Source organism: Xiphophorus hellerii, chromosome 3 (genome assembly GCF_003331165.1).
Source record: "Xiphophorus hellerii strain 12219 chromosome 3, Xiphophorus_hellerii-4.1, whole genome shotgun sequence".
Lineage (NCBI taxonomy): Eukaryota > Metazoa > Chordata > Actinopteri > Cyprinodontiformes > Poeciliidae > Xiphophorus > Xiphophorus hellerii.
Genome location: NC_045674.1, coordinates 28,263,182 through 28,276,203, shown reverse-complemented (window position 1 = coordinate 28,276,203; position 13,022 = coordinate 28,263,182). Strand labels below are relative to the sequence as shown.

The following is a 13,022-nucleotide window of genomic DNA, read 5'->3' as shown; positions in this document are numbered from 1 at the left end:
GATAGAGCGGAGTAGTTGTTGGAGTGTGAAGGTGTGTTTGAGCCACTGTCTTTTTTTTTTTTTTGCAGTCAAGAACCTCTGATTCTGTTTTCTGCGGTTGCACAAATCACAGAGTTATTGGAATCAAATATTCTTTCTCCACTCGTTTACGTTCGTTTGTGTTTTTCCACAATTTCATGCATGTGTGTACGGCTGACTATTTTAGAAATGATTTGATTCTATCGAATCAGGCGATTAATCGAGTAATCGAATAAAAAAATGGCATATTCTGCAAATTTCAGCTTATTTTATACAATAAAATAAATAAAACATGCACATATTTCCAATTCCTTTTTCTAAATAGAAAATAAAATATTTTATTGCCTAAAATTCAAAATCAACCTTACGCTTGATTATTTGTAGCAAAGGATGCATCTGCAGCTATAAAGCAATACAAAGATAAATACTTAAATAAGCCATTTATTCTTCATTTAACATCAATACAGTGTTGGGCTGATCTGTTCACTATTTATTCAATTAACCAATTAATGACTGAATAGCAAAAGGTGCTTAAGTGAATATTTTCTTTTTGTACAGAATTTGATGCTAAAACTATGCATCTGGATAAAACACGTTTGCAGACAAAGATGTATTCTCTTTGTGTACAGTTTTGGTTTAATTACTGCTCTGACTGTGTTGTTCTTACAGCAAACAGCCTTTGTAGGAGTCTGTGTACTCCAGGTAATGATTAGTAGATTACCAAATTAGTTGACGATTATTTCAATAATCGATAACATCACGATTAATCGTTTTAACTGTATATGTGTGTGTGCCTTTTCTGTGTAAGGCTAATGTGCCGAGTTGTGGTGGGGAGGGGGGAAGTGCTTTCTATGAGGGGCCGTTTAGGACAAAATTTACGTTTTGTCTCTCACACACTACCAAAAACTCTCGCATACTCCAAAAAAGTAGCCACGCACACTCCAAAAAATTACGTTTTGTCTCTCACACACTACCAAAAACTCTCGCATACTCCAAAAAAGTAGCCACGCACACTCCAAAAAATTACGTTTTGTCTCTCACACACTACCAAAAACTCTCGCATACTCCAAAAAAATAGCCTCGCATACTCAAAAAATTACGTTTTGTCTCTCACACACTACCAAAAACTCTCGCATACTCAAAAAAATTACATTTTGTCTCTCACACACTACCAAAAACTCACGCATACTCAAAAAAATAGCCACGCACACTCAAAAATTACTCACGCACATTCAAAAAATACTCAAATTGCGTATACACACACTACTAAAATGTCACACACACACACACAAACGTTAACTTTCTCGCTCACATACACTACTATCAGCTCGCTCACATACACTGTACTAACAGCTCGCACATTCACAAACGTTAACTTTCTCGCTCACATACACTACTACCAGCTCGCGCACATACACACAAACGTTAACTTTCTCGCACACATACACTGCTAACAGCTCGCACATTCACAAACGTTAACTTTCTCGCACACATACACTGCTAACAGCTCGCACACACACAGACGTTTATCTCTCACATACACAAGACTAAAGTTGAACACACACACAGTACTAAGACTCGTTTTATGTATGTGTGAGAGCGAGACTTTTTATGAATGTGTGAGAGCGACACTCTTTATGAATGTGTGAGAGCGAGAATCTTTTTGAATGTGTGAGAGTTGTCACGGAAGAGGCGGGGCATAATTTTTGGATCAAACTGCGCATGCGTAGATCCTAAACTATAAGTTTCGATTGTTGACTCACTGTATGTTCTATTACTTAGTATATTTGTGCTTTTAAATATATATAGAACGTTTAACTTTCTTGTAGATTAAATGTGCTATAGAAATAAATGAATCTGATTGATTGATTAAAAATAGCAAAATTGCTGTAGTACAATCTGTCCACTGGGAATTTTGCTATTTTTAATCAATCAATCAGATTCATTTATTTCTATAGCACATTTAATCTACAAGAAAGTTAAACGTTCTATATATATTTAAAAGCACAAATATACTAAGTAATAGAACATACAGTGAGTCAACAATCGAAACTTATAGTTTAGGATCTACGCATGCGCAGTTTGATCCAAAAATTATGCCCCGCCTCTTCCGTGACAACTCTCACACATTCAAAAAGAGTGTCGCTCTCACACATTCAAAAAGATTCTCGCTCTCACACATTCATAAAGAGTGTCGCTCTCACACATTCATAAAAAGTCTCGCTCTCACACATACATAAAACGAGTCTTAGTACTGTGTGTGTGTTCAACTTTAGTCTTGTGTATGTGAGAGATAAACGTCTGTGTGTGTGCGAGCTGTTAGCAGTGTATGTGTGCGAGAAAGTTAACGTTTGTGAATGTGCGAGCTGTTAGCAGTGTATGTGTGCGAGAAAGTTAACGTTTGTGTGTATGTGCGCGAGCTGGTAGTAGTGTATGTGAGCGAGAAAGTTAACGTTTGTGAATGTGCGAGCTGTTAGTACAGTGTATGTGAGCGAGCTGATAGTAGTGTATGTGAGCGAGAAAGTTAACGTTTGTGTGTGTGTGTGTGACATTTTAGTAGTGTGTGTATACGCAATTTGAGTATTTTTTGAATGTGCGTGAGTAATTTTTGAGTGTGCGTGGCTATTTTTTTGAGTATGCGTGAGTTTTTGGTAGTGTGTGAGAGACAAAATGTAATTTTTTTGAGTATGCGAGAGTTTTTGGTAGTGTGTGAGAGACAAAACGTAATTTTTTGAGTATGCGAGGCTATTTTTTTGGAGTATGCGTGAGTTTTTGGTAGTGTGTGAGGGACAAAACGTAATTTTTTGGAGTGTGCGAGGCTATTTTTTTGGAGTATGCGAGAGTTTTTGGTAGTGTGTGAGAGACAAAACGTAATTTTTTGGAGTGTGCGTGGCTACTTTTTTGGAGTATGCGAGAGTTTTTGGTAGTGTGTGAGAGACAAAACGTAATTTTTTGGAGTGTGCGTGGCTACTTTTTTGGAGTATGCGAGAGTTTTTGGTAGTGTGTGAGAGACAAAACGTAATTTTTTGGAGTGTGCGTGGCTACTTTTTTGGAGTATGCGAGAGTTTTTGGTAGTGTGTGAGAGACAAAACGTAATTTTTTGGAGTGTGCGTGGCTACTTTTTTGGAGTATGCGAGAGTTTTTGGTAGTGTGTGAGAGACAAAACGTAATTTTTTGGAGTGTGCGTGGCTACTTTTTTGGAGTATGCGAGAGTTTTTGGTAGTGTGTGAGAGACAAAACGTAAATTTTGTCCTAAACGGCCCCTCATAGCTTTCCTTTGCCTCTCATCCCTCTGCACACTGACTGTACCATTGTGTGTGTGTGTTTGTGGTGCACAGTTAGAGGTGGATACAGAATGAGCAAGGCAGTGACAGACTGAGAGAGAGAAATTATATGGAGGAAAGATCCAGAGAGAAATGTCAGGAGATGGCGAGAGCGGAGAGGATTGCGAGCGGCTGTACGGGTTAATGTATGTGCGGCAGAGAGAGAATTAGACCTGCACCAGTGAATCTCCCCTCCTCTGAGGCTATTGTACTTCGCTCCACCTCTCCGTATTGATTCCGCCCGGGCAGGAGCTCCCTCGCTCTTTCTCTTCTGCCCCGCCGTCTTCCCCTTTCTTCCGTTTCCCCTTCGTCATTTTTTTTCCCTCTCCCCCCGCCCGCTCTTTGTTAACCGGACGGAGACGTCTTCCTCTTTCCTCGTGTTCCGTCTTTCCGTTTCGCCTGCTCTCCCTCCATTCCCCCCCTCCCCATCTTCCAGAGAGCCCTGCCTCTCTTCGGCCAGGGGATCGCGTTCCCCTCTCACCTTTAGCCAACCTTTCAATCGATGCCCATTGATTTTGATATCACAATAAAATAAATTATTTCTCTTTGAGTGAAAGCGTCCATGACTCAACCCCGCCGCGGTGTCTTTCTCCATCTCTGTCCTTCAGCTCTCTCCCTTTGTTTTAGAGGTAATGTAATTGGTATCTGAGGCTGATCCTCTTAAAACATTGAATCACATTTAGTATGCCACTTTCAATTTATGCACCCATGTCTGGGTTTGCTCTGAGTTTCTTTTTACAAATGCGCTCTCTCAAAGATGCACCTGCATTAGTTTCTGTTTCATTGCTGTGGTTCATAAATTCTCGTCTTTACATTTGCATATCTGATGAATACCACCATTAGTACCTTACAAACGCAACTTAAAATCTTTTTCATGTCTTGTTGCAAACATAAGCCTCAGATTATTTCATATGGATGTTATGTGTGACCATGATTCAATATGTGATTTTTCCCAAATCTTTTTAACAAATAAAAGCTCAAGAAGTGTACCAAGCATTACACTGATCCCCCAAAACAAGGTGCAGTGCAGCTGATTTAATCAAAGGAAGAGGATGAGGGCCGCTGGGAAAAACGAAGATTTCTGATTTTAGTCTCAGAATTATTACTTTTTTCCCCCCCAGAATTGTGACTTTTTTCGCAGAGTGAGATTAGAGTCAGAAATCCTTTAAAAATAAAAACCTGAAAAGAAAAACAATGCAATTTGGCACCAGCAAAAGTTTGGATAAAACACTGGAGTCAGATGGTTGTTCATCAATAATTGTATACATTGTTTGAAAATGTCTTCTGTTATGTATTCGTCAGCCAACCGATGTATAGATTGAATCACGATGCAACACTTTGGCCTTTTGGAATTCTGCACCTAAAACTGAACCAAATGATGAAAAAACTAAGAAAGACTAAACTCAAACTAAACAATATTTAACTAATAATTGCTAATAAAAACTAGAAACACAATCTTAAAAAGTTATTAAAACTTACTGAATTAGATAAAAAGTCACAATGACATCAAACTAAACTGCAATGCAAAACCCCAAACTACTATAACACCAGTTCTATAAAGCTTTCAATTCAAATTCAATTCAAGTGTACTTTATTGATCCCAAAAGGAAATTAAATAATAATAAATAACATTTAGAAAATCTGAAAGGCACTGCTCTAACAGCGGTTTTCTCCTACCGCTGTCGCTCATACTGCCGGCATGGCTGTCATAAAGTTGAAAGAAGGATAAGAAATAAAAAGCATTCAATAAACATGATGTTTACATGCCTGCTAAATGCCACCTGCCTTGTTTGTGAGGACAGCTCCTTAAAAATACTTATTAAAATCCATGTACGGTTTGATAAATGACGCTTCTGGACACATTTACAGCTGAAATAAAAGACAGCTGTCACGTCAACACAAGCTGTGTTCGTTAGAGGGTCGTGACCTCTGGGTTGGGTTATGGGTTCATCTGAAAAATTAGTGCCGTGCAGAGCCCCGCGTCACCCAGCGATCAGGAGTTATTGATCGATCAGCGCTGACATTGTTACGATATCGGTACAGAGAATGACTGGACGGACTGATTGGCGGATTCAGAAAGTTGTAAGAGTCCACACAAAGACTCCGTTATCAAGCTTGATCGTGTAAAACATCCAGTGTGTAGGGTGGAATGACAGCTATCGAATAAACTGGATTACCTGCTAGAACTCCTCTGCATCATTACTTAATGTACAAATGAGATACCCACGGTTGCTGTGAAGAATCTCAAACGCCCACTCCGGCTCCAGCGTTTGCTTTTTGTAGTTTTTGTCATTTCTCCAGAATTACACAGATGCCATCGAGTTAAAGACGGGAAGCGCCACTGAGGGAATAACGCAAACCCCAATATAAACACAAAGCTGCATATATGTTCATAATTGAGAATGCGTGCATCAGCTGAGGAAGGAGCTGTGATCAAATATTTTATGGCTGATTATGAAGACTAATCAGAGGCTGTGATGTGATTGGCTCACAGTACAGGAAGTATTTACTGCAAAAAACAAAAACAAAAAAAGAAACCAAAAAGCAAAACAGCATCTCTGTCACTTTTGGTTTAGATAATGTTCTTGCTTTATATTCAACACACAAACAGCGTGAATCCATTTCAGTTGCTTGTATAGCACAGCTATTGTCGTTGCGCATGATTACATTTGTGAACAGAATCTTTGAGGACCTTATAAAATTGAAAGCATTTAAATTAAGATCAAACATAGCGAAGCTGAAATCACTATGACTATTTTCTGTTTCTGATTTATTTGCATTGAGGACTGGATTTCTTCTCCACCGCTCCAGGAGGGAAAAGCTGAAAATCAGTCTGTGGAAACAGATTTCATTCGACACAATGAAGTGTTGACGATACGATCTGTTTAGATCATCATCGGCATTTAATATCATCAACTCAGATTGTGTTGGTCACCACACTGAGAAGCCTACTAGGGCTGAAACGAGTTTCCCATAAAGTCTGACCAACTTCTCTGTTCTTGTTTAAGAAAAAATGCTCCCACAGTATGACGCTTCCAACTCCATGTTTCACAGTGCAAGGTGGTGTGTTCAGGGTGATGTATAGATATGCAGTGTTTGTTTTCCTCCCACGCACCTCATTTAGCATGTAGATCAGAAAGTTTTTTTTCTTTTGGCCTCATGTAATTTCAAACCAATAACAAGACTTTTAAGTTACTTACAGCTTTCTTTCAAAGACAGTTTTTTTTTCTTCTCTGCCCTCTCTTCCATAAAGTCTGGATTTGTGGCACACACAGCAAACAGCTACCCACTTGAGCTGTGGATTTCTGCAGCTCACCAAGGGCCTCTCGGCTGCTTCTTTGATTAAAGAGCTTCTCTGCGTTGATACCTGGCCGACGAGCTCCGACTCGTGCTAGTTCCCCCCCCCCCTTCTGAAAAAGAAATGTTAGCTTTTACTAACATCCTCACAAGGGGGCGATGATGTGCTGGTTTATGCAACTCTACTCAGAAGAGTAGAGGAAGAAAGTCAAAGGGGGAAAAAAAACCAACAAAAAAAGAAGGGAGAAAGAGATTCTTCACCTGAATATTAATGGAGTTTTTGGATCCTTGTTGTCCCTGATAGATGAATGAGCCACATTTTTGTAGTTTTTCTTCTGACTTTTGTTTTCCTCGGTTGCTATGTGTAGAACAACACATAGCAACACATAGATTGTATAGTCATTATAGAATCTGCCAGCAAAAACAGGCTGGTGAAAACCAAGTTTCATTTTCCTTCTACTTCAGATTTATATGCAGCTTTGTGTTGGTCTATTACAGTAAGATACACTGGTGTTCGTATGGAAGAGGAATAGGACCACTGAGAAAAAAACAACAAAACAACTGACTTTAATCTCAGGATTTAGATTTTTTTTTCTTCAGAATTTAGACTTTGGTTCTCAGATTAGTCAAAATTCTGATTTTAACGTTAGAATTCTGAGTGTACAGTCAAAATTATAAAAAAAATAAATTAAATAAAATAATACAATAAAATCTCAATTCTGAGATTAAAAGGAGTATTCTGACAAAAAAGTGTCTCTAATCTTCTTCTGGACGTATGTGTTTGTAATGCAATAAAATGCAAAGTATTTCAAGGGGCTTCAGAAATGTGTTTCTGAAACATCTTTTTGTTTTTGCTTTATATCGATGAGCCGCAGCTCTTCAGTGACACCGATATTAATTCAAATGCAACTGAGGAAACCTGAAACTGCCTGTTTCAGTGTAAATAAAACTTGAAATCTTTGCTTAGTTTTGCTTTTGAACTCCAGGACTCTTGGCTGTTTTCAACATGGACTGCTAAGGTTTGTTCCTGAGTCATTCGATACATGTCATCTTTTTTATTGCGCGCCTTAATATCTCTACATCAGTGACTTTGAACGCTCCCATCATTGTGCGCCCCAGGCTCGGGGGCCAGAAAAAAATCGGGCAGAGGCTCGTTTGTGTCTGTTTGCACGGTTGGCTGTTTGGCTGAAGTGACACTGTCCGGCCGTGTAAAAGTGTCTCTGGCAGAAGGAGCGACAGAGTCAGCGCTTCCCCCCCCCCCCCCCTCTCTCACCTCCATCCCCCCCTGCTGTTCAATCCATCCAGCTGCTGTCACCACAGGGGAGCAGACAATCTATCAAGGCATCGGGATGCATTCTCCTCACCTGTGCCGCGCCTTTAATGAACAGCCAACATGATCCCGGCTGACAAGCAGGAAATGGATGTAATAAAGATTGTTTCTGCATGCTCTTTGCATCCCTGATAAATCACCTCGCTGTGCAACAGATACAGGAGCCACATGGAAATTTGATTTCACACAGCGAGGGGGAGAAAGAAGAGAGCAGTAGGGAGAGAAGAGAGCTGCTAGTGGTGGGGTCACTCTGTTTTATTTCTCTTTTGCTCCAGCGGAGCAGTGGACCAAGATGTGTGGGAGGGAAATACAAATGCTGTTTGTTTTTTTTTTAGGTTTTATTATGTATTTATTTATTGGGCTTTTTTCTTCTTCCTCATGCTCTTGCGTATCCAAGCTGGAAGATGCTGTAACTCCGAGCCTCTACCTAATTAATCAACAATAGACTTGTGGTTTTTACTTACAGTGCCTGGCAAAAGCATTCACAGCGACGAAATTCACATGGCGTCAACTTCAATGTATTTCACTGTGATTTTCTACATATGCGGGCGCAAAGGCGCTCAGACTTTAATTTCAAATATGGCACAAAAATTTGCATTGCACATCTCTACTGAGAAGCATGACAGTGGCTGTTGGGATATTTGCCTTTATTTTACCCCCAAATTGTGTGTTTTTTTTTTAGGAAAACAAACGGACTGTAAGGTTTCTCTCAAGACAGACTCTATTACAGATCAAAAGACAAAAAATAAGTTACCAGCTGAGTACATTTATTCTGAAAAATGTGATTATTTCACATATTTCCATTCCTTGATGCTGTAAAGTCAGAAATTTGCTGAGATTCATAAAGTCAAGCGTTTGCGACAATTATTGCCACAAGCCCTATAACGACGTCTGCCTGGTCCGGGATGGAAAATGGCCGCATCGAGTCTGCATCCGGGAGATTTCTGATCAATTTCAGATTTTTTTTCTTACAAATTTCTGACTTTACAATGTCATAAAATATCGTAATTTTTTAATTTTTTTTTTTACTTGTAAATATTCAGGTATAGAATACATTTCCTAAAAAAAACATCAGAGATTTAAAAAGCAGTCTTTCTTTTAAAACAGCACCAGAACCTCATTTATTACATCCAGGTTCATGTATGTAATTTGTAAAATGTGACACGTGACCAGTCTTCTACATTAGAGGTGTCACTAATGTTAAAACTGTCATATTTCGTATGAATATTTTTGCAGTTGTACCCCAGGAGGATTAGTAACCACTGGAAACTGATGGGGATCCTAATAAATAAATAAGGACATCTTGAATTTTATTAGGGTTTTTTGGTGGAGATTTACTCCAATGTCGTATGATTCCCAAAAGAAATAAAAAAAATACAATCATTTATGTATTTTTATAGGCCCTAATTTAACCTGTATATGAACGTTTTTAGAGCTTCAGTCCAAGTTTACATTAAGCAAAAGCAAATATACAGTATGTATATATATATATAAAAAAAGCTTTTGTTTTGAAAATCCATTCTATGTGCTCAAAGCGGTGGATTATTTGTTTTCGAATGTCCTGTGCAGTTCATTTCCACTCTGTTCGAGATGAAAAACAGTTCAGGTAATAACAAAACCACACGGTGTGAGATCATGTTTTTATAAACTCACAATAAAACGCAAACGTCAACAGCCTGGCCAGCAGCTACAGCTGCGTGTGTGTGCTAAAAGTCAGCACACACACACACACACGGTGGTGTGTAGGTGGAGAGCTGATCTAATTAGAGTTGCAATATAAGCAGGAGAAACTATTTGTAAGAACGGCTCCTGGGGAACATTTCTCAGCAGTGGAACTGCAACGGTCCTTTACGTTATTTATTTTCCAAATATTTGCTAAGAGGGAATAAACTTTCAAAGTTGGCATATTGTGCTTTCCAAATTTATTAATGCCACCTCAACTTTTTTCAGATTTCTTTAAATTTACAATAAATAAAAAAGCTTCAGGGTTCCACAGCTTGGGTGACAGTAGGAAAGTATTACTACCAGGTCTGTTGTTCACACTATGGCTACAACTTATAATTATTTCACTAATCGATTATATTGATATATTATATCGAATTCAATTGATTTATCGATTAATCTATTAATTGGATAAAGAAGTTGGCACATTCTGCTGATTTTTCATTGAACTACTAGAGAAACAAGTTTTTTTAAAGATGCAAATAGACAAATAATTCAGTTCCTATAAACATTTTATTGCCTAAAATGCAACAATGTGGCATTCCTTTAGTGAATGCTTGATGATTTGCAGTAAAGGATGGATCTGCAACTAATTACTTCCCAAAGCTGAGCTCTTTCTTCTAACCTTAACATCAATACAGTGTTGGGGTAATCAGCAGACTATTTTTTGCATTGACCTATTAATAATTAGACAGCAAAAGGTTACAAGGTTAAGGTAAACCTATGCCAATGGGTAAAACAAATTTACAAAGTTTTTTTTCTCTCCATCCTAAATAAAAAATGTTTGTACTTTTTGCACAGTTTTACTGCACTGAGTATGTTATTCTTTTAGCAAATGACCCTTTTTTGAGTTTACATACACCACTTAACGATTAATCGATTACTAAATTTGTTGACGATTATTTCAAAAATTGCTTAATCACAATTTGTCTGATTAAGCTGATTAATATGATTAATCGTTTCAGCCCTAGTTCACACAAATACACTATGTTATTTATAACCAAATAAAATCCTGAAAGCACGTATTACGTTCTAATAACCCTGCTGTGTGTTGGTCCATTACGGAAAACCCAATAACAGCTTGTTGTAATGTCATTGCGCTTTGTGTGCAATTTAGTAAGATCCCCAAACATTGATGGAGCGTGGAAACTTTTGCAAGGTGATACATTTCCAGGTTTGCCGGTGATGTGAAGACTTCCTTCCTGCGCCTTCCAAATGACGCGTCTGAAATTTATGAGAACAATGAACAGATAACATTTGCAGACACACACACACTCCGTACACTACTCCTACACACCACTCCAGTTCAAACACTAAATATTGGCAGACTTGTCCCACATGTCCTATTGTGGATATAGTAACCACATAGTCATCCAGGCAGAAAAAAAAAAAGAAAAAAGCATTCATAATTTAGAAGAAAAGCAGAGTTAGAGAAGGGAGGGGGACAAAGCAAAGTAAAGGAAAGAAGAATAATAGAAAGGGAGCTAGAAAAATGCATAGGGAATGGTATATAGGAATATAAAGGGAGAGTGAGGTTGAGATAGGGAAAGGATGGTGGGGGAGAATAAGATAGGAGGTGAGAGTGGGGATGCAGATATGGGGGTGGGTGGGTAATTTATGATTTAATCTAATGCATTCTGGACCTGCTGTAAGTCACACAGACCTCAGCTGGGAAGGCGAGGGAGGGAGAGGTGGAGAAATTGAGAGAGAGAGACATTAACCTTTTCTTGAAGCGAGCGCGGAGCTGTTTTATCTGACCACCATCCTCCCCAGTGGGGGGAGAAAAAACTAAATAAAAAATCCTCCTCACTCCTCTCCTCCTTTTCTCCGTTGATGCTCGCAACTCCTCTTCAAGCGGTTTTGTTTACTCAGGGAATCGTGTGGCGACTGATTCCTGAGAGGGAAATATTGCTTTTCATCACCTGTTGATGAGGAATATTGCTAATTATTTTACATGTTGAACTGTACGGCAGGAAGTTTAGGTAGGAACAGATGAATTTCGAAAAAAGCTACGAGAAAACCAACTATTTTATTTATTTTTTAAAAAAGGTGTTATTCTTAATTTATGTGTCTTTTAAAAAATTGCTAATTTCATCTTCGTTTCAACATATGACAACTTTTTTCCTCCTTTCTCTCCTTCTGTCCTTCCTTCTTTTCCTTTCTTTTTTGTTTTTCCTTTTTTTTGGAAAATCACATTCACCTCAAACACTGTGAAACTTCAACTCTTTTGGCTGGAAAACAGGATTTTGCTGTAAATATTGCGGTTCACTGTGACAAAATTAACAAGCGAGCTTCTGAACCGTCTGACCGAAGCCTGCGTGAAATCTAATTCCAGTGTCTTCACTGTACCGCCACTGGCGTTGTTGCTAGCTCTGCGTTTGCCGTCTTAAAGCATATCGTTTCGGATGCGCATGTTTGACTGTGCTTACTATAAAACATAGAGGAACAGTAATGCACAATCAGAAAATGTGAGGGTTTTGAAGCATAACGACCACAAAGGCCATTTTAAATCCATCAGTATGAGCACTGCAGGACTCTTTTTCCTTTAGATCTTACCCATTGTTATCTTTATCACATCCTTGTATACTGAGGTATTATTATATGTGATTACACCTTAATTATGCTCTGTGTGTTTGTCTACAACAGAGCTGCTCTTGGTACAATATGTTCTGTTTTTTTTCTTCTTTTAAGCAACTTCTCTTATGTCCTCTCATTATTACGTTGAACGTACGTCCTTGTAATTGCTGTGTTTATGTTCTTTCATTCACTTTGATGGGGGGTGAAAAAGAAAAATAACAACCAGCAGGTTTGTCATAAAAATTACATTGAAATGTGTGTTGGTGAAAAGAGGGTTCCTTCTTTTAATGTGTGTTGTCTACATTTGGAGCTGTGTCTTTAATAAAAAGAGTTGTTTGTACAGAGCATTAAGTGGGGAAAAAAATAGAGCTTCTGCTTAATTTTTTTTGTTAATTTCTCATGTAATTGCATTACATGAGAAATTAAACTTTATTTATTATGTTTGTTTGACATGACAACTTGATAAACTTCATAGATTTAGTTGGATAAACTTAATTTGATTACTTGTGATTTATTTAAGCTGGATTACCTGTTTGATTTTTTCAGTGAAGGCACATGATGACTAAAGTTTTAAAGGTCTCTAGATATGATGTACTTTCAAGACAAAGGTTTTTTGGTTGACCGTTTCCTTCATTTATTGGTCAGAACTAGAGATCAGAGCTTTTGTAAAGCTTTGACCAATCAGTCAATGCTAATCTAACTGTGTTCACTTTTAAATAAAATCTAAGAACTGCAATGAAGGGTTTTTTTCTTAC

General features: G+C 38.2%; 1 protein-coding gene across 4 annotated transcripts in view; it reads left to right on the top strand.

The window, feature by feature from the left end:
• LOC116716835 (furin-like protease kpc-1) overlaps positions 1–13,022 on the top strand; it is a 228,998-nt gene that overhangs the window by 45,163 nt on the left and 170,813 nt on the right. The gene's annotated exons all lie outside the window — the stretch shown is intronic.